Genomic DNA, 19,836 nt, shown 5'->3' with positions numbered 1-19,836 from the left:
GCGTCCGCACGCTTCCTTTCAGCTCAGCCACTGCAGGCTCACATCTAAGCGGCAGCAAGACACCAGCAATGTTTCACTCAGCATTGCTCTGCACTAGTCTTCTCTTCAAAGGTACGAGTGAGCAAGAGGGCTGAGGTAATCTCAGGTATTTGTTATTCAGGAACACTGATTGTTTGCAACATATTATAAACAAGCAAAGATGTTTCAGATATTAGAACAGTTTATGACTTTATCAGTGCTGCTGAGGAGGTGCAAAAAGGGTGTTTAGGTACTTTCACCCAAGACAACAAATTCTCTAGATCATACCCCACACTTTCGCTTTCTTTACTGCATTTTCCATTTCCTTTTTTTTTTTTATAGTTTGTTCCTTTCAAAATTAATCTGAGGCAATTTCTTAGTCGCCCTTGGGAAGTATGTATTAAACAAGTGTTTATGTTGTCATTTATTTATTTTTGTTGGTCTGCTTTGTTGAGTTTGGTGAGGAGAGAGGAGTATTGGTGGTTTTCTGAACTAAAACAGTGCCATTTTATGCAAAACCAATATCCTTCCCACCTAACAACCCTAACACCATACACAATAATAGAATCTCAAGGGCTCAATAGCAGTAACCTCTAAATCTGTTCCAAATCTTTCTAAGAATTTTATTAGGGATCATAACAAATTTATACAATAGCAAACTACAAATACTGCAGGAAAGCACATAACTTGCATAATTCATTACATGAGGTCAATATTTTCAAAATTAAAATGCCTCTGATGTTCAGTATTAGTATCTTATAGATTCAGCATTAGCCGCCTTCATTCTGAAAAACTAAGTTTCAAATTTCACTTTCCAACAGTAACAAAATCACCCGGTCTACAGCATCCACTGGTGAAACAAAAATTATTAAATCATAGCTAAAGAAATGGGATTTCATTTATTCTTATAATAAATTTAATGGAAAATTGAAATTCTGTTATGATTAGAAATTTAAGATGATAATTGTGCCTTAAAATACAGTGTCAAATTACAAATCTTTGAGTTACGTTATGTTAGCAAGGAGACATAAATTAATCTTAGTAAGCAGAGAGAAATGGTTGAACTTAATTACACTCTAAGACTATTTTCTATTCAATAATTACTTGTTGCAAGTATACACCTTTAATGACTTCTTTTAATTAACTGGTCTAAATACTTTATTTGGTTAGAGCAGACTTGATAAGATTGCTCACTAGTCCACCTATACATTTTCTAGGTTACTCATTATAAACTGAAGAGAATTTTCCAACCATTAAACACAGTCCTTCTGCCCATGAATAATTTGCACTAAATTGTCTAAAGCATAAGAAGACAAGATACATTGATTTTGGAGGATAATATTCTTTAAATTTAATTTACTTACAAAGGAGATACTTGACTCAATGTATTATTGCCTTTAAAGATGATATATCCATGTTGATAAAGAAACATGCAGTTAGGTGAAGAAACCAGCATTTATTCCTTGTGTTCCCCATTGCTCTCATTTTTTCTTCTTTTATTGGAAGTCATTACAGCTATTTTGCTTGTCTTCAATTAGATTGTTCCCTAAGACAGGGAACATTAATCTAATGTGAATAAAATACTGAGAGTCATCCTTTGTGTGACTGAAGGACACTATTGCCCTGCCTATTTCCTGATTCTTTACGACCGTGCATGTTAGTAATGTCAGAGCAAATCCTTTAAAAAAAACCTGCCTGTAATGGATTTGACAAAATATCCATTACCTTTTTGCAACTTACTGTTCAGTGTTCTTATTTCCTTCTGCAGCAGCATAAAACATGAATACTCCAATATTTTGTTCAGATTTCAAAGAGGAATTCTTCAAACAGGTTCAGTGAATTTCATATAACTTGTAGGAGGTAGTATCGCTATTGGAAAAGACCAATGTGTTAGCAACTGCTGTGGACAGCATATAAGGAAGAGTTTTATGAGCTCTTTCTAGATAACAGAAGAGTCAAGTCTATACCCTGAGAAACTGCATTACATTGTGCTCTATTGCCACAGCTCACACAGCAGGATCCTATAGGAGGCAGTTTTTCACAAGGATGCTGATTTTTTGTAATAAAAGCTTATCACTGTACCTTTGTTAACCTTTCACTGATGAGGATACATAAAATCTCTTGTGCTGAACGAATTGCGTATTGTGGTGGTTAATTGAATTAGTATTTCTGAGTATAGTTTACTTTCAATACCTCAGTAAAGTCCACAGCTGGAATATTATTTTTACTTATTTTATTAATTATGTCCCAATATAGCTAATGTTGAACAAGGGTCTAGGACTTGGTCCCCTGAAAAGAATGAGGCCTTCAGCTCTTCCATTAGTGTAAAACAGCAAGGTTTGCTAATTCATATATGGTAAAATTAACTTTGTAAATGTGCATTGCACTGGGTCTGGGTCACCTCATCACGTGGATCTTGTCCAAAATATTTATGTTAACCTTTTTCTCCTATCTGTTCCAGTTTTCAAGTTTTCTTCATCTTAAATTTCTACAGAGGTCAGACTGTACTCGCTATACTGCAAAGTATATATTACAAAAAAAAAACTGAGATAGGAAATATCAGAATTTTCCCAGCAAAATGTACTGATATTTCTTGTGCCACATAATCCCTAAAGAACTCCCCTGCAAAATATGTGAGGGATGTCAGAAAATTAGTGTTCAACTCGCAATAAGATTCTCCACTTAGGAATCCCATCTTCAAAAGTTATATTTACGTCTCATCTTAGAAGAAAATGCGATAAACATGACATTAACTCAAAAATAAAAGGACAATAGCTTAAAATCATGAACGTACATATTTACCCTGATCAACCAAATGGGATCTTTGTACTGTTACCTATAGAAGAAAACTGCAAAAAAGTCCAGCCAAAAAAAAGGTAAAAATAAAAAAATATGCTCTTTCATAAAGTTAAAAAAAAATCCTACCTGAGCCAAATATCAGGAGAGATACTCTAAAACAACCAAGCCAAGACCTAACCCAGACACAATGCTCTGCTGACCACTGCTACCTATACTTACTTGTCACAGCAGTATCAGTGGTTTGTTATCAGAACTGCTTCACGGCACTATATATTAGCTCAACCTGATTACTGTCAAACCTTGATTTTTCTTTCTTTGAAATTAATAAAAATTTATGACAAAATACCCATGGATTTAGAAAGACAAGAAGTGGGCATTTCGCTGTTAGTTGATACAAGCTCATAATCAGTCCTTCCTTCAAAGGAAGTGGAATTCATAGAGCAGGGTATGAGTACATACCCAAAGTGTTTGTTATTTTGGGGGGTGAGTGTTCCAAGAAGGCGGCTCATGCCCACTGCTCAACTGGGGAGAATTCCTTACTTTCTATTTCTATTCTGTCTTCGGATATGTACAACCCAGTTCCCAGTGCCTAAATGTCTGTTTTGTCACTCTGTAGAAAAATACCAGGAAATATTAATACTGATAATATAAACCTATTGAAAAACAAGTTTAATTTCCTGTCTTTAAAAAGTCACTAAATTTAGTGTTTATTACATGTAATCTCTCCTGTGCAAAAACAAACGAACTCCAAAATTCAAATCCCCTGGTATTAATCGATGCTTGTGTTTACTGCAACTAACTGTGCATAATTGTAGTCTTTACATATCACTGATAAGCAAAAGAAAAAAATTAAAATAGAGACGATTTTCAGATCAAGAGTTTTCTTCATTGGTTGTTCCCTTAATACTTACATGTATCTGGTGTGGTAAGCAAGTTCTTAAAAAGTATGTATATCAGAATTAGTTTTTCACATTTTTTAAACTGTCTCCATGCTTGAAACTCCATATCCCAAATATTTTACCTGAATTATGAACAAAATAAAAGAGAACAGAGTTATCATAACTACAGTGTGACAAGTTAAAACCGTGTGACAACGTGTGACAATACCTTAAAATTTGATCCTACTGTATTTTAACTCAGCACAAACATGAGAAATTCATTATGTGTGAAAACTAAAATGAGTTTCAAAACCATATTTGATTCTTTTAACATTAAAATGAAGTTTATCACTGCTTGAAGTATTTGTGTGATCTTAAAACTGCAACTGACAACAATTACTTAAAAACAAGCAAATAAAAATTGCAAGCGAACAGGAGATGGCAAAGCATTTTCACAAAGCACAGTTTAAAGACTTGAAGGTTCAAAAGCAAAACAAAACTGTAGTGAAAATGGCTAAAAGCAAATACACCTAAGGTAAATAAAAAATAAAACCTAAGGTAAATACATAAAATCAGCTTAGTTTTACGGCAAAGATTAAAAAATAAACCCACCAACAAATAGAAGAACTTATGTTGGAAAAAGGGACAGAGGAAAAGAAATCATCTTTAGGAAACATTTTGGAGCAAAAGAGCTACTAGAAAATATAGTAAGTAATGGACAAAATCAGCAATACTTTTAAAGTAACAAGTGTTGAACTGCTTGTTTTTAATTTCATGTTGAAACAATAACACAATCTAAAAAAAAACCCAACATCTTTTTGCAGTCACTCATTTTTTATGCCAATTCTTGGCTTAATCATTCCTTTGAAGTAATCTTTTCACCCTCTGCTTGCAAAGAAGTGTTACCAGATTTCTAATAATCTATCCCTAAACCATCTTTATTTTTAAAGCAGAGAAATGGAAATGAATATAACATCGTGTCTACATGCCATGAGTGCATGATAAAATTATAACGTTAATTGTTATTTCTATGCTATTTTTTAAAGCATTCTAATGTTCTCATATATTTATTTTGATTTATGTTATATCATTATCATGCATCAAGGAGGGCTTTTTACTGAACTGATTGCAATGATTGCCTTATCTGTTTGTCACGGGTTTTTTTCCCTCAGTGGCCCTAAGCTATTTTTTTAATACAAAAACTTGTACGAGAAGACCAAATTAATCCTGCTGTTGGGTATTTTCATGCATTTACCAAAAACAGAATGACTATTTTTTCAATTAACATTTCAGTTGTGTTTGTCAGTGATTCTTCTAACACTACTCAAAATTTCTTTGTTTCATTTATCTAAAATTTTATCATATTTTCTATTCATTACATTCCAGATCTTGTAAGATATATTGAATAACATCAAATTTTAAATATTGGGTCATCTTCCACCATCCTTGTGCCATATTAAAAAAAAAAAAAAACACACCACATATTTTTTTATTACTTCATTTTGTGTATTACAGTAGTTTCTTAGATCTTAAAAATACATTGCCTCTTATGTAAAAAATACAGGCCTGATCTCGCACCTACATAATTTAATGCCTATTGATTTCAAAGTGAAATATTCACAATACAGAACATTTAAAACAGCCTTTGAAGGATAAAAAGCTAAGTTTCCATAATAGCCTTTTGTGAAGAACTTTGTCAGAGAGTTTTTCATCCATATGAATTACTATTAATACCTTTTGTATATATCAATTAACTTTTCTGTTAATGTAATCACAATACTGTAGTATGTTGGGAGTACTTTTTCACTTTTAGATGGGAATATTGATTCATTCTTATAAAATTGTTCTAGATCAATTTCAACCAATTTTCTTTTACCAGTAAATAATTCTATGCCTCTTTTAGGGATAAATAGCCTGAAGTTACCCAAGCGCCAAGCACGGCAATTAATTGGAAATATTCATTATATAGCCATTTTCTTTAGATCTGAGTGAAGTCTTTTATTCTGATATAAAGTTTTGAAAAGTCTGGTTGGAAGAGTGGTCTTTTTGCATGGACAAGACTTAGCTGTGTGAGCTCTGCGGCTTGTGGTAGTGGTAACATACACATCTGGGTGCAAAGAAGGAATTTTCATAGTATTGAATAAGAGCTTTACAGTCTGCATTTATGTTTACATAAGAGCAAGCATTTTGCCTGCTTTTATGGTTTTGTTTAGGTGTTTCACCTGTTCCAAACACACATTCACTTTGATATGGTCAGACAGACAATTACTGATCCAGACCAAGGACACAGTTTGCTAGCCAATTTAGCAGCCAGCTGCCACCGAAAGAAAATGTCATCCAAAAATCTACAGAAAGATATTTTGAAAAAAAAACACATGAATTATTTTCTCCTGGTTTACGACCTTGACAGTAGGCTCCAAAATCTGATGCTGTCGGAGCACAGGGAGGGGTACAATTGCGTGGCCAGAGGTGAGGAGTGAAGAGCAGGATCACTCCTTCTGGCAGCTGTTAGCCACTAGCTTAGCTGTGACATCGAACAGCACCATAAATTAATTCAAATAATGAATCATTTTCCCTTTCAGATTGATTTTCTATCGCTTCCATCTGGAAAATTTTTTATTTTATGCAAAACAGGTGTTAAATGCTACCAAATTTAATCATACTTGTACTGTTACACTGACTGTGAGATGGAATAAACACCTATACAGGATGCAAGGAAGTGGAGATTTAAATTCAGTCATAAATGTATGTGAACAGAACATATTTTGCATTCATGTCTGCAGCTTATCTTTACAAAACATCAAATTATTTCAAATGTGCCAAAGATAATTTATTTTTTTCACTCATATGAAAAGCTCTTTTAAAATAAAGCTCTTTTTAAAAAGTGCAAGCATTTCTTAAGTATTTACTGCAACATACTGTCATATTCAGGAGTCCCAACTTTTTCGGCTATTATCTGACTCTTATATTGACTATTACTTCAGTACTGCCTTGCTGCAATTATTATGGATGACAGCTGTGTAAGGATTATTTAGACTGAAGGCATTGGACTAGACATGTCCATTGTTTTGATATGTTACCTTGGAGGAAAAAGAGACATACATTGCTTTCTTACTGAAATTACGAACTATTGCACTAAATATTTCATTAACATTGCGACCTCATTTGTTGTATTTGATTGCAGACTCTTTTGCGTCATATTTCCTCCAAAAGTTATATTCCATATCAGAGAAATGAAATAAACATGAGCCAAAAAAAGAGTTGAGGAATTAAATGATAGAAAGGAATAGCTAAATGTTTGTGTTAAACTACTAAATGCTTAGAAAAATTATGTTAAGTTCTTTTTTCTGTTGACATTTTCTGATTAAATGATTATTTGGTTTCCTCTAAACTGAATTTTTCTTCATTCACTGACAACTGACTGCTGCAGCTCATATAACTGGTCGAGTCCCACATTTACATCCAAAGAACTTTAGATTCATCTTTCTTTGGTAATATCAGAATTCAGTTGGGACACACTGTTGAGCTTATGACTCTCTAATATATTTTTCCAAAGAATTTCTTTGAATATGCTTTGTTATGTTCTTGTTTATTTTATTTTATTTACTTTATTTGGATATCTTTGTAAACTAAGATAGCACAAATATGCACTACAATAGAAAATTAAAAGGAAATAGTACAGAATATATTAAAGAATGCTTTTTTCTAATTTTTATCAGAAGTCCACATCTAAGTGTTATATTCCATTCCAAAAAAAATATTGTACGGGCAACGTGGCTGAATGACACTGATAAAAAAAAATGAATATTTTAAAAGAAAGAAAAAAAAAAACCCTACAGATATTATTCAGTGCAACATTGTGATTTGCAAATATATTTGAAAAAAAGATCCATTATTTTGGTTATCTGTAATTTGCAAATTAAATAAAATGTGGAAGTTGTGAAACAGAAAACTTGTATACATTGTTATCTCAGCTCTGATTGTAATTTGGAATCAAAAATAGATTAAAAATGGATTGTTCTGTAATAAAAACTCAAAATTCCATACTATGTTCACTTCAGGGTCTCTTCTTCTGCAAGTGTCTTGTTTGTTAGTTCCATACAAATATTCTGTGCTATAGGATGTAGTTACCACCATAAAGATGACAGATTTTGTGATGGAGAGGAACCTAGGCACTTAGAAACAAAAAGCATGGAAATGCCAGGAATTATACATGTGAATTGTATCTCTAATTAGACATACAGAAAGACAGAAAACTGCTGCATACAAGCACAAAGTTCAAGCTATAGGAGATGTTTGATACTGATATGTGAAAGCTATTAGAAAATTCTGTAATAGCTGCCTTCTGCCACCACTTTACAAAAGAGGAGCTGCTCTTGCTGTGATGTACCCATGCACAGGCATAACCACCAATTCTATGCTATCAGTCCAATCTCATTTAAACCAAACAGATGACATTTAGATCTGCAAGACAGAGCTCTATCGTCTAACAAATTTACATTAAGGACACGTTTAGCCCTTGTTTTCGGAAAGTACCCAAGCAACATGATGCTATTTTCAGTATATTTTCAAACACTGGTACAAAGTTTGTTGATTTTCATGTTCCATGTAGCATATAATAAAGGATGTTTCTCAAAAGAGACTTGCCTCTCTAGTAGTTGAGCTGTTATCTGTCATAACAAGGCTGAAATACAAGTCTGGGAAAGCTGGATATGACACACTTTTCTCCTCCAGCATTACACAAAAAACACTCAAGGTTCATACATACCCATCTGTGGTTCATTCCAGACCAGATGCCCTGATTCTTTTTGGGTATATTGCTATAGTTTTTCCCACATGCAATTGCTCAGAAGTTTGTTACATGAAGTGAATAGAAGCAGTAGTAGTGACTAGATCAAATTTTACTATAACCGTTGAAATGCAAAATGCATTTCCACTTTCATAACATTGTCTAAAGACACAGACACATCTGAGAACAGAATTAAACTCCAAAAAAGAACTAGAGAAGGGATGGAGTTAATCCTCAGTTATCTTCTTATAATAACCATTAGAGGAAATGATTTTCCAGAACATCCATATGAGAAATGTGTGAAAGAACATTATAATTTTCTAAAATCTTACAGATTATAGCGTTCTATGGCAGATACATTGTACCTAGCAGCAATTATTTTGGACTGAGAATTAGTTTATATGATGAACCCAGTTGAGAAAGTGTATTATTTTTATAGATCTTAAAAAAAAAAAAAGTGTGGGATGCTATATTCTGCAAACCAGGTACTTTGAAAATGGGTTACATTTTAAAAGGGATAACTAGTTCAACACAATTTTACAATTTAAAAAATTACAATAAAAAACGGAAGGTAAAAAAGAAAAAGCTAATACAACCTTTTAATAAACAGTTGAATAGTGAGTAGAATTATTCTGGCAATTTTATCTTCATAAATAATGGTGGTGAAGGTGACAATGAAAGATTATGTCCCGTTGCACCTGTCCAGATTTCAAAATGGACATTGAAAACAAGGGATGCATGTCACACAAATGACAAGTGAAAAAAAAATGCCTTACATATATTAGAAAGCTATCTCATACATTTATGTGATGACAATATTGAAAGACTGGTGATTGGTCATAAATACTTCCTGAGGGAAAATGATAGATAACAATGAGCTTTTTACTCTAGTGAAGAGTCATGCCAAGAAGCTGTGGTTGGATGCTAGAGTTAGGCACATTTAAATAAGGATTTAGGCACATACAATTGATGGTGAAATAGTTATGCATCAGAACAAGCTACTATGAAAAATTACGGATTTTCCTCGTCATGATGATTTCCAATCAAGTCTTAAAGCCCTTCTGGAAAACCTGGTTTTGCTGTGTACAAGTTATTGAACCTAATATTGGGGTAATTACATAAAAACAGATGGCTTTATCATGCAGAATGTCACATTAAATCATCTAATAAATCTATATACCCTTCATTTTTATGAATTCAAAACAAAAAGAACAAAAGGACCAAACAATGCTGTATCAGGGAATACTGTCATTGACACTCAGAAAGCAGTGCTATTCCATTACATTATTATTAAAATTCTTTCTTTGGCTAATTGCTTTCCCTATCAGAGTAAAATAAGCAAAAGTCCAGTTGCAAAGAAACAGCAGCCTTGAATACAAAGAACATGGAGGTGGTACTTGAATTTATCATGGTTTTTTTGTTTTTTGTTTTTTTTTTCTTTTGTAGTCAGATTTCCTAAAGAAATAGAGATTTCTAAAATGAAAACGAATATACCAAATCACTGAACAAAGGGAGACAACTGAAAAGAAGGTCAGGATAGGCCCAAGCTGAAGCTAGAAAGCAGCTATGGGCAAGTCTTGTATACTCAAGGGGTGTAAAAGTTGGTGAAAGCAATAATTTAATATACTCTGAGCTTCCTATTTTTTCACGAGTGGACAGGAAAGAATTAGGTACATGCATGTTTACGTGGTTACATTACATGATTATGTGCTATCTTATAAACAGTTTAGCACCTGTTGCTCTTACATTTATTCTTTGCTTAAGTAACACTGGGCGTGTACTTTTTGTATCTCCTTTGATAAGCCTGCTTCAATTGTGGGTGCTGCAAAATAGTTAGTGCTGCCACATATGATAGCCATAGTTATCATCAGTGGCAATAACAACACCAAGATACATTGGAACAAGGAAAAAGATTTGAGGAAAAGTAGAAAACATGACTGAGATGGAGAGGGCTTTTACATTAGGCAAAGACAGAGACAAGTATGATTTCATAAATATACGGATATCAGAACAAAGAAAATAAACAGTATAAGGAATAAAGTAAATAAATGTTTAAAATGCCATGTAAGGTAGTACACAGTATACATTGTATATATTATTTCTAATAGGAAATTAGGAAATAAAATTTTAAAAGGGATTAAGTTCCTTCTGAAATTAGTTCAAAAAGAAAAGCAAGAGGGGAAAAAACCCTCATGGATAGATGTTTTAATTAGTCTATAAAGGCATTTACTTAATTGCTTTCAATATAGTTAGTAAAAGACAATATCCCACTTTATGAATTCTGGTAAAATCATGTCACTTTTTTGACTTCTTTTATATTACATCCTGCATTGTTCATCTTAAAACAAAAGGTGCAACTGTTGAGTTACGTTTCCTAGTTTAAACTTATCTTCATTTGATTTGGGCAAGATGGTAGTACAAACTAATGTGAGAAAAAGAGATTAAAACTAGAACTACTGTCTCCCTATCTCTGTATTACATCTGAAATCATATTCTTTAGTAACTTGCTCAAACAGGTCTAATCCAGCTCTATGTCGTTGTCTCAGGCAGGCTATGCATTTTCCACAGACTAAAATAACTGATGTTCTTGTGAAAACTTCTGCCTTCTAAATCAATATTTCTCTTTCTGCATTCTAACACTTTTTAAAGAAAAGATTGCTCATATTACTTCTTTTAATAAAGGGGATATAACAGCTAACTAAAAAAGTATACTTCAGCCCTCTATTGGAAGTATGACTGTTACGATCTCCTCTGACAGCATGTATCATAACTCTGCTAAAACCCTGTATGATTTACATTGAGTTTCTAACATTAAACTTGCCGTTGGCTTCATTTCTAATCCTATATTTTTGCCAGTCACCACAATTTAAATTGATCAGTTAGATCTTCTTTTTTATGGGAGCAGGATAGAAAGGTTAATGACACATGGAGTTTTATTCTTTCAGGTATTAGGCTAGGTACCGAGCCTGAATTCTGAAAGCTCATGAGCGTATGCTTAATCCACTCCTACGCAGAACATTAAGCAAATGCTTTAAGAGTTGTTCAGAATGGGGATACTTTCACGTGTCGGTGCCTAGGCCATTTATTGTACAGGGAAGGGTGTTATATACAAGGGAAAACCTTAGACATATCATATTGACTTAAAAATACAGTATGTCTGGAAAGAATCCTCCCAATGTTCTGCAACCAACACCCTAAAGAAGATAAAGAACTTCTAAAGAGTAAAGAATCCCAAATCAGATATTTTTTACTATTGCTATCAGAAAGGTCCTATGCTACCAAATTATTTCTCTGAATGTGTATAAACAGATAAACAGGGTTTTTTAAGTTGAATTATATACCTTGAGTTATAATTGAACTTTTCTAGCTCAAGGACTAGCAAAATCCATCATCATGGCCCTTGTCTCTTAACTTTTCTGTCCTGCCAAAAGTCAAAGTCAATTTCAGCAAAACTAATTAAGGCTAAAGTCAGAAACTCTCTTAATGCCCAGGACACAAGTTACAACTCTGCTTGTACTACTTTTTTTCAAATCCAAATACTAGTTCTCTGTGCTCACAGTTCCTGGGAGTGGACTATCAGAATACCCCACACTGAAGGAAAGGAGTCAATTTTCAGAAGCTGTTTACTGTGGACATCTTACAAAGTAATAGACAGTATTACAGTTATTAAACTGTAGATACAGTAGTTTATTTTGCAATCAGCAGAAAAGCACTTGTCACTTTTTCTTCCAATACATATTAGAAGATTACTAAAACAGGCTGAATTTCAACTTTACTATGTCATTCTATTAGGGACTGTGCTTTAACAGTATAGTACATATAGCAAGAAGATATATAGAGTTTTAGAAATATACCTTATTTTAAATTTAATATTGCTTTAAGTAGGCTAAATAATTTATAATATGTTTACAATCCCAGGTACTTGAAAACTGTATTTTCAAATAATTATCAAGATCTAGATTCTTTGGTACTCTGAGCTTTTTCAGGGTTTAAGGGAAAGGTATACAACCTGTAAAGATTTTAAAAATTTGTTATAAAGTTGTGGAGTTCATCTACATCACATTTATTAATCCCCAATCCTTACAATTTTGTTAATACTAACCAGAGACACTTGTTTTTCACTTCTTAATTAATTGTTATTCTCTTACTCTTTATATTAGTTATCATACAATATTTTTTCTCCACTTTAGATGCCAGTTATCTGTCTGGTCTTCTATAATCTCTGGAAACATGGTGATTCAAAATTACCCAGATGTTCTAGTAGCACCTTTGTTCTTTTCATCGTCTGCATGGGAGGATTTGTGCTTTGCTCTTCCTACAATTTGCAGTACTTATGAGGAAGAAAAATATGACTGTATAAACACTCAATTCAGAAGAAATCTGACATACATGCTCAAATTCACCCTGTTCAGGACAGCGTTCATTTACATACTATCTGATTTCAGTGCTTTCTGACTTCGTAGATGCATAAGTGCTCTCCTGGGCAAAGACACTTGGCTGATCTGGCGTAATACAGGCCCGATATGCTGTCCATATTCGAAGTTCATGATGTATTATCTGTCATCATTAATTTCCTGAGGGCCAGAGTTAGAACCAGGCCTTTTATATGGTGCTATTCTTAAAAATCATGCTGTGCTACTTAAGAAAATGAAGAATAACATTAATTTTGATAGCGTATAAGAACTGAAAGTCTGATTCCAGTTTTCAGTGTCTAAACTGATTGGATGCATGGGTGTAAATTTGTACAGCAGTATATTAGAAATGTCTGTGTGGGAATCCTGTTATTACTTAACACCCACATATCTTGTAAACTAATAATGGGATTTGTGTTGAGTCTTCTTACACTGTTCAGAAAATTTACCCTACATCCTCCACTTTACCCTTTAAAAATTTAATCAAGCATCTGTCATTTCATATCCTTCTCAAAACCCTTTATTTTGCTGCAGAGAGTCCAGATTATGCTGTGATTATTTGTAGGAACAGGTTGTATTCCAGATTAGTTTGTCTCAGTATGAATAATCTCTCAGTTAACATCCGAAAATAAAATAAATGTACCATGTGTGCACGTATATGTTTAAGGGGACAGGTGAAAAGAAGAAGAAAAGGGAAAGATATAAAAAAAGGAAAACTTTTTTCTGTGACTGCTTATGACTTTTTCCATGTGTATGTATAAGCGTCATCAGAATCTGGATTAATTTTTTTTTTCTAGGGAGCCAGTCTGGAAATACTTGATCATATGACTAAACATTATCTAGATGAGTCATCTAAGAGGTTACTTTCTTGGATAGTCTAGGGGCTCTTCATGCCTCCCTTCCAAAATACTCTGCACCTTTTTACATGGCAAGCATGTTCGGGTTCACATGGTTGCACAGCCGCCCATTCCTATCATGCAGGATGTAGCCATGACGGGTCTAGCCGCGAATCCTCTCCATGTATGTTTCCGGTATTCTCAAAACAGAAGTCATGTAAGAAAGGGCTTCCACTTTTCGACACACTATGCAGAGAATGCAGGAAAATTATCTACTGAAAACCATGATGATAATTTAGAAGTCAATGAGACTTAAGTAGAAGCAGCAGTATTACTATGGTGGGTGACATGATCCAGAGAGATGAACAAACACCTGCTACCCACTTCGCAGCATATTGTTAGACTTAATTAGTCAATGTTGAAAAGCACTTTAAAATCCACTGAAAAAAAGGGCAAGTATTATTAATTTTTATTATAATTATCATAATTATCTCTATTATTGTTATGTGAGATGCACTGTGTGAGAAGGCACAAGATTGCAACAATGAGTGCTGCTGCTGGAAGATACAAAATATTAATTTATTTTTAAAATTCTCTAAATTATAGCCATGTCTACACTGTCAATTTGGCTAATGTCTCATTTTAGTCATTGGTCCCACTTCTCTGATATTCCACACTGCATGCATGGTAGTTTGCTCCTGGGCTGTTGTTCAGAGAAAACCTTTAACTTCTTCTGAAAAGAAACCTTACCAAGACCGAGGTTACCTCATGTTTTGTTCCATGTGTATACAACCATTACAGGAAATGAACCCTATACTTTAGGACAGTCTTCAAAAGCAGCACTACAATTCAGTTCGATCACAGACACACATATCACTCCCTGGGTGACATACCTTGCATTCTTTGTACTGTGCTACAAAACCACGATCCTACTGCAACCAGCAGTCATTATTTCAGGTCATCTGGTTCACTAAAAAAGGGAGCAAAAAATATCTTACCATCACAGAGGGGATCCCTGAAGCCAGAAGATACCTGGACACCGGAGTCCGTTTGTGTGGGGAAAGCAGAGGCTCCGGGAGCCTCACGTTTGTCAGGATCAAACCTCTGCTTCACAGGAAGTGGCTGGACCGGCTGATGCTGTGGGGTAGGAACACGTTGCCAGCCATGTCAACTCAAACATCAAATCTCCCTGAAGACTAGCTTGTTAATGATGATTGCCAGCTAGAGGTCTAGTGCAGCTTGGCATACATGACCGGAGCAGGACCTTTGGGACCAACACAAGAAAACAGTTGTGGCAAATGCTCAGCTTTCCTTACATCTGACTGAGAACAGAAAGCAAGGAGGAAAGGGGGCAGGGGATACTGATTGTGTCTGGGAGCAGACAAAGCATGTCAGGGAGCAGGCTAAAACAAGCAGGGCACAGGCTACACAGGGGAACAACAGCTTCTGTACCTGGCAGCCTCCCATCACCAGCTCACCTGACTGTACATCCAGAGAACAGGTCTGCATGACAAAAAGCTACATCACAGCTCAGGTTTTTGCTGGCCAAGAACACAGTGAGACTGATAAACCACAGCCGTACACATTTATGACCATCAAGACCAGACAAACATCTACAAATGGTGCACAAACATAAGCTGCCAGGCATCCCCTCTGCATGGGTCAGAGAACAAGTACTACTTTCACAGTGGCACTCTGCTCCTCAGGTGGAAAAAACAAGCGTTCACTTTCCCTGAATTTTGAAACAAGGACTGCAGCTGTCAGAGACAGTGCTTACTGGTTTCCCAGAGCTCCATTCTGGTAAAGAAACAATCACAACCCTGTCACCTGCCTCACGTGTCCTTCATTCTCTCCCTACTTTTCCCCCTGATGACACATCCATACGGGCTTATCAAGGTATCACTTTCTGGCACCTCTTCTCTGTTCCACCAGCCTAGGAAGCATCTAACTGAGGTGCAGCTACACTCCTGTGGCTATCTCGTGCTGTATTTTTTTCCCTCAGAGTTTGGGAATGATTGATACACAGTCACAGGAGAAGAATCTCTGATTTGCCAGTATGGTAAAAAATAGGATTTTGAAGGAGCCAGGGATCAAGCACAGAACCAGGGCAGCCGTTTGTTCCATCCATGACTCTTCTAGCAGTCTCTGACATCTTGCTTGGTATAATGGGAGACCTTGTAGCTGGGGTTTTTGATCTGTTTATAGGGGATGCCACATGGGAATGTGAATCCCATTGATGACCACAGCTCTCAAAAACCCCAAAAGGCATCTGGAGAAATTGTTGATGAAGATTTCTCATGGGCCAACAATCTGGTGAAGCCTTTCACCTCAATTGTGATCAGACCTGTGGAGGAATGATTTCACAGTAGCCAGTAAAAGCTGTGCCGACAAGTCTCAGAGATTCAGCAGTGACCCTTTTTCAGCTGGTATTGGGGCCCAGGGAAAGATACGCTCGATCTTGCTTGTGATGCTGATCCTGGCAGAGGGCCTTAAACATGATTCTCTGCATTTAAAAGGTGCACACACAACCTTTTTCCCCCTAGAGGCTATCATCATCAAAATGTTTATGTTCCAGGGTCTTGCAAGCAGGATTTTCTCTCATTTGCTAAAGTGTCCAGAACAGAGGAGGAAGCAGCACACCCAGTGATGTGGTCAAGATGATATCCTGTCTACTTCAGCAACAGCAGGAAAAAACATGCAGAGAGTAACATGCAGACACAGCACTCTAAACAAAACACATTTGGGAAGGGTACAGACTTCTGTTGTAGATCCTGATGATACAGAGTGGGAGGAAGAGGAGAATGTCCAACACGGTGTGCAGGTTATCCTACAGAGGAGTGCCCATAGTTAGCTGCAAAGGGTTGTGGTGTAGGTGCTGAACCAACCAGGATTAAGCAGTGGAGGTGAGGCCAACCTGTCACAGGATTTGTCTTGAGCAGTGTGAATACAAGCTGTTTCATATCTATCACTACAACAAAGGAAGTGTCTCTTGTATAAATCCCTATGGCCTGAATCCCCTTAAATATCACTGTTGTTCTCCTTCTCTAATGTCTTTCTTCTCTAAGATTTTAATAGTATTTGATAATGTCATCAAATAATCAAACTTTTCCAATTGGTTAGCAGATCATAATTCCTGGCATTTATGACTCATGCATATCATTTTCTAGAAATCATAAATGACAGTATTTCAAAAAAGATTCCATTCATTTTCTTGAAATGCCACAAGAATACCTCTTCTCTGTGTTTGTTACTGGGCTAGTTAATGAACTGTAATATATATGTACTATATATATACACACACGCGCACATATTGTGGGAGGATCTATATCACAGATACATCACAGGAAATGTTATGTACCCGCTGTACCTAAATGGAGTGATTGTTAAAGCCTACCTGGTATTTTCTCCCCCAACTGGAATAAATAAGAATAGCAGATGTATCTGGGAAGTTCTCCAAACTACTATTTTTTTAAATGTGTTTTACTGGCTTTCATTATATATGAAATATTCCCAAATCTCAGATCATATGAACCATTACAGTTCAACAATTATTTAAAATGAAGTTAAAACAAACATTTCAAGATTTTTTTGTTATTCCTTTAAACAAGTAACTAGTCAAGCTTACTAGTCTGACTAGCAGGTTTATTAGTAGGCTAGTCCTTCCTAGCTAAGGCTAATCCTTACTAGTAGGCTTTGCACACACAATCTCATTCTCCCTAGGCACTATGGTCATCCAAATGTCAATGTTCCAGGGTCTTACAGTAGGATTTCCTCCTATTTGATACAGTCTTGATTTTTTTCTCTTGTCTAGAGACTGATACAAAATTATGAAAATTTACTTAGAAGTCAAACAACAGCATAATATTTAGGAGTGAAATACACAGATTCAAAATTCACTGTTGGAATAAGCTGGGAAAGTACGTAGAAGTACATTACCGTCATCATACAAAGTCATTCGTGGTCTTAGCTTTGCTAATAACGACACAAAGCATATTGGGGATGTGTTTCAAATACAAGGTTCCAGCTGGACAACTCAGGAGGTGAAAAGCAGTAGGAATTCCTTTTACTGCTCAGAGCCAATCTAACCACTATTTTAAAACTGAAAATAGAAAGTGTCATTTAGCATCTGTAGAGTTGAAATAAGGAGATACACCTTCTTTAATAAAATATCCAAGGAGTGTGAAGTATCTTGTCCTAATGTGGTGATGATAAGTGAATCTTTTCCATATTCCAAGTTGAGACATCTAGATAGAGCTACCAAGAAAGGACATCTGTGGTTGAACTTGGTCAGATTAAAGGTTCATTTAGTCTAGGATACTGTCTCTGGAAATGACTAACAGTGATGATTAGACTAATAAAGATGATTTAAACAGAGAATAAAAGCAAGATAGAGTGGTATTTCCTAGATTGGTAGCCTCTCATCACAACTACCTGAGGCACAGGAATTTTTTTGAGCTAAAAGAGCATCTTCACTATGTGCTTGAATTTTTAAAAAGTATTTTATTCCATTACTTAATTTCATCATTTTTAAAGTACACTTTGACATACATAACATTCTGGAGCAGAGTTCTGTAATTTAATCTTACATTATGCAAAAATGTATTACTATTCTGTTTTAATAAAATGAGACAAACTGGAAAGAATTGTCTTTTCTCAAGACTTAGATTCAGGTAAGAATGTCTATGCCCACAGTGAAGTATATAATGGAATAGTTCAAAATTACGTTACCAGAACTTGTCTAGACCATTCAGTTACAAATACATACGAACATACTACTTCTAATTGCTCTTTGGGTTGTGATTCTGGTATCACCTTTCCAGCAAAATTAGCCCTGTCTATACTTATACATATTCATTACTGTGTTTTTGAAATGTATAGTTGTTTTTTTGGCCTTACAACAATTAAGTTTCCTCAAGATTTCCTTTTCTTTTTATGTATCTATGTAAACAATGTATCTGATTTTGCAAATAATTATTATTTTAACTCTGAGATTGCAATAGCTACATATTATATACTGATATATATATAAACATTAATGGGATTGGTTATAGAATATGAGAAATTATAAACAGGCTGAAGATTGATAATACATTAAAATATTATTAACAGGTTGACAGTTAGGAGTTTTTGAGAAAAGAGTTTCCAAAAACCCCACATCTACAACTGTCCTCGTTATTTGAAGTACTTTCTGACAAGACAAAGTCAGTATAAATGCCATTTTGTGTAGAATATTGGCATACTTTTAAAAAAATTACAAGACCGTCATAAATTGGTTGTAGCAATATTTCATATCCTTGCAGACAAGTTCTGTAAAGCGAAACGGCAAGGCTCTTCATCTTGAAATGAGGTTTTGGTGGGATAGCATTTTACAGGTGTTGGTGAAAGAAGGTGGGGAAAGGTCAGTGTGCATCCTGATGCTCTGAATTCTTCATCCTACAGCCCCTGTATCAGCTACTTGCCAGGGCAAGCAGCAACCCCCATCCCAAAGTCTTTTCTCACCGAGTTCTTCAGCTGCTTTTCCTCCTGGGTGGAAATCTGTGAAAAGCAAAAACCTCTTACTGTTCCTGCTGCAGATGCTCCTGCTTTGTCAGTCCTCCTTTCACCTGAAGGAAAAGAGAAGATTGAAACAGCATCTCTGAGGAAAGGCACCATCCCACATCTGGAAAGGACCATAAAGAGAAGCAAGTCACTTTCATCTTTACTTTAACCATTGATATCAATGCTTGACATTTATCTTTGAGCTTGATAATACACATGCAGTATTTAACAGATTTATTGATGCCTTTCCTTATCATACAGTTTAACCAATCCTAGAGTATCACTACTTTATTAGAGTTTAACTTTTTACCCACCTACCTTTATGTACCCTCACCGATGCAAGCAAGACCACTTATAATAAAATTCTTGAGGTAAAGGTAGGAAAACCTGGTGTTAGTAAGCAGACCTGTCTATTTAAACATATTCCATTAAGCCCATGTTTTAATTTTGCATGACTGTGTACTCCAATTTCTTTTCTGACTCTCACTCTTCTAGAAATACTTATTTTGCCCTTTTAGGTACTGATCTCATGAACTGGAACTCTAAAAAACCACCCATAGAAAGTA

The sequence above is a fragment of the Calonectris borealis genome, chromosome 1 (assembly GCF_964195595.1).
Source record: "Calonectris borealis chromosome 1, bCalBor7.hap1.2, whole genome shotgun sequence".
Lineage (NCBI taxonomy): Eukaryota > Metazoa > Chordata > Aves > Procellariiformes > Procellariidae > Calonectris > Calonectris borealis.
This window is presented reverse-complemented; position numbering follows the sequence as displayed.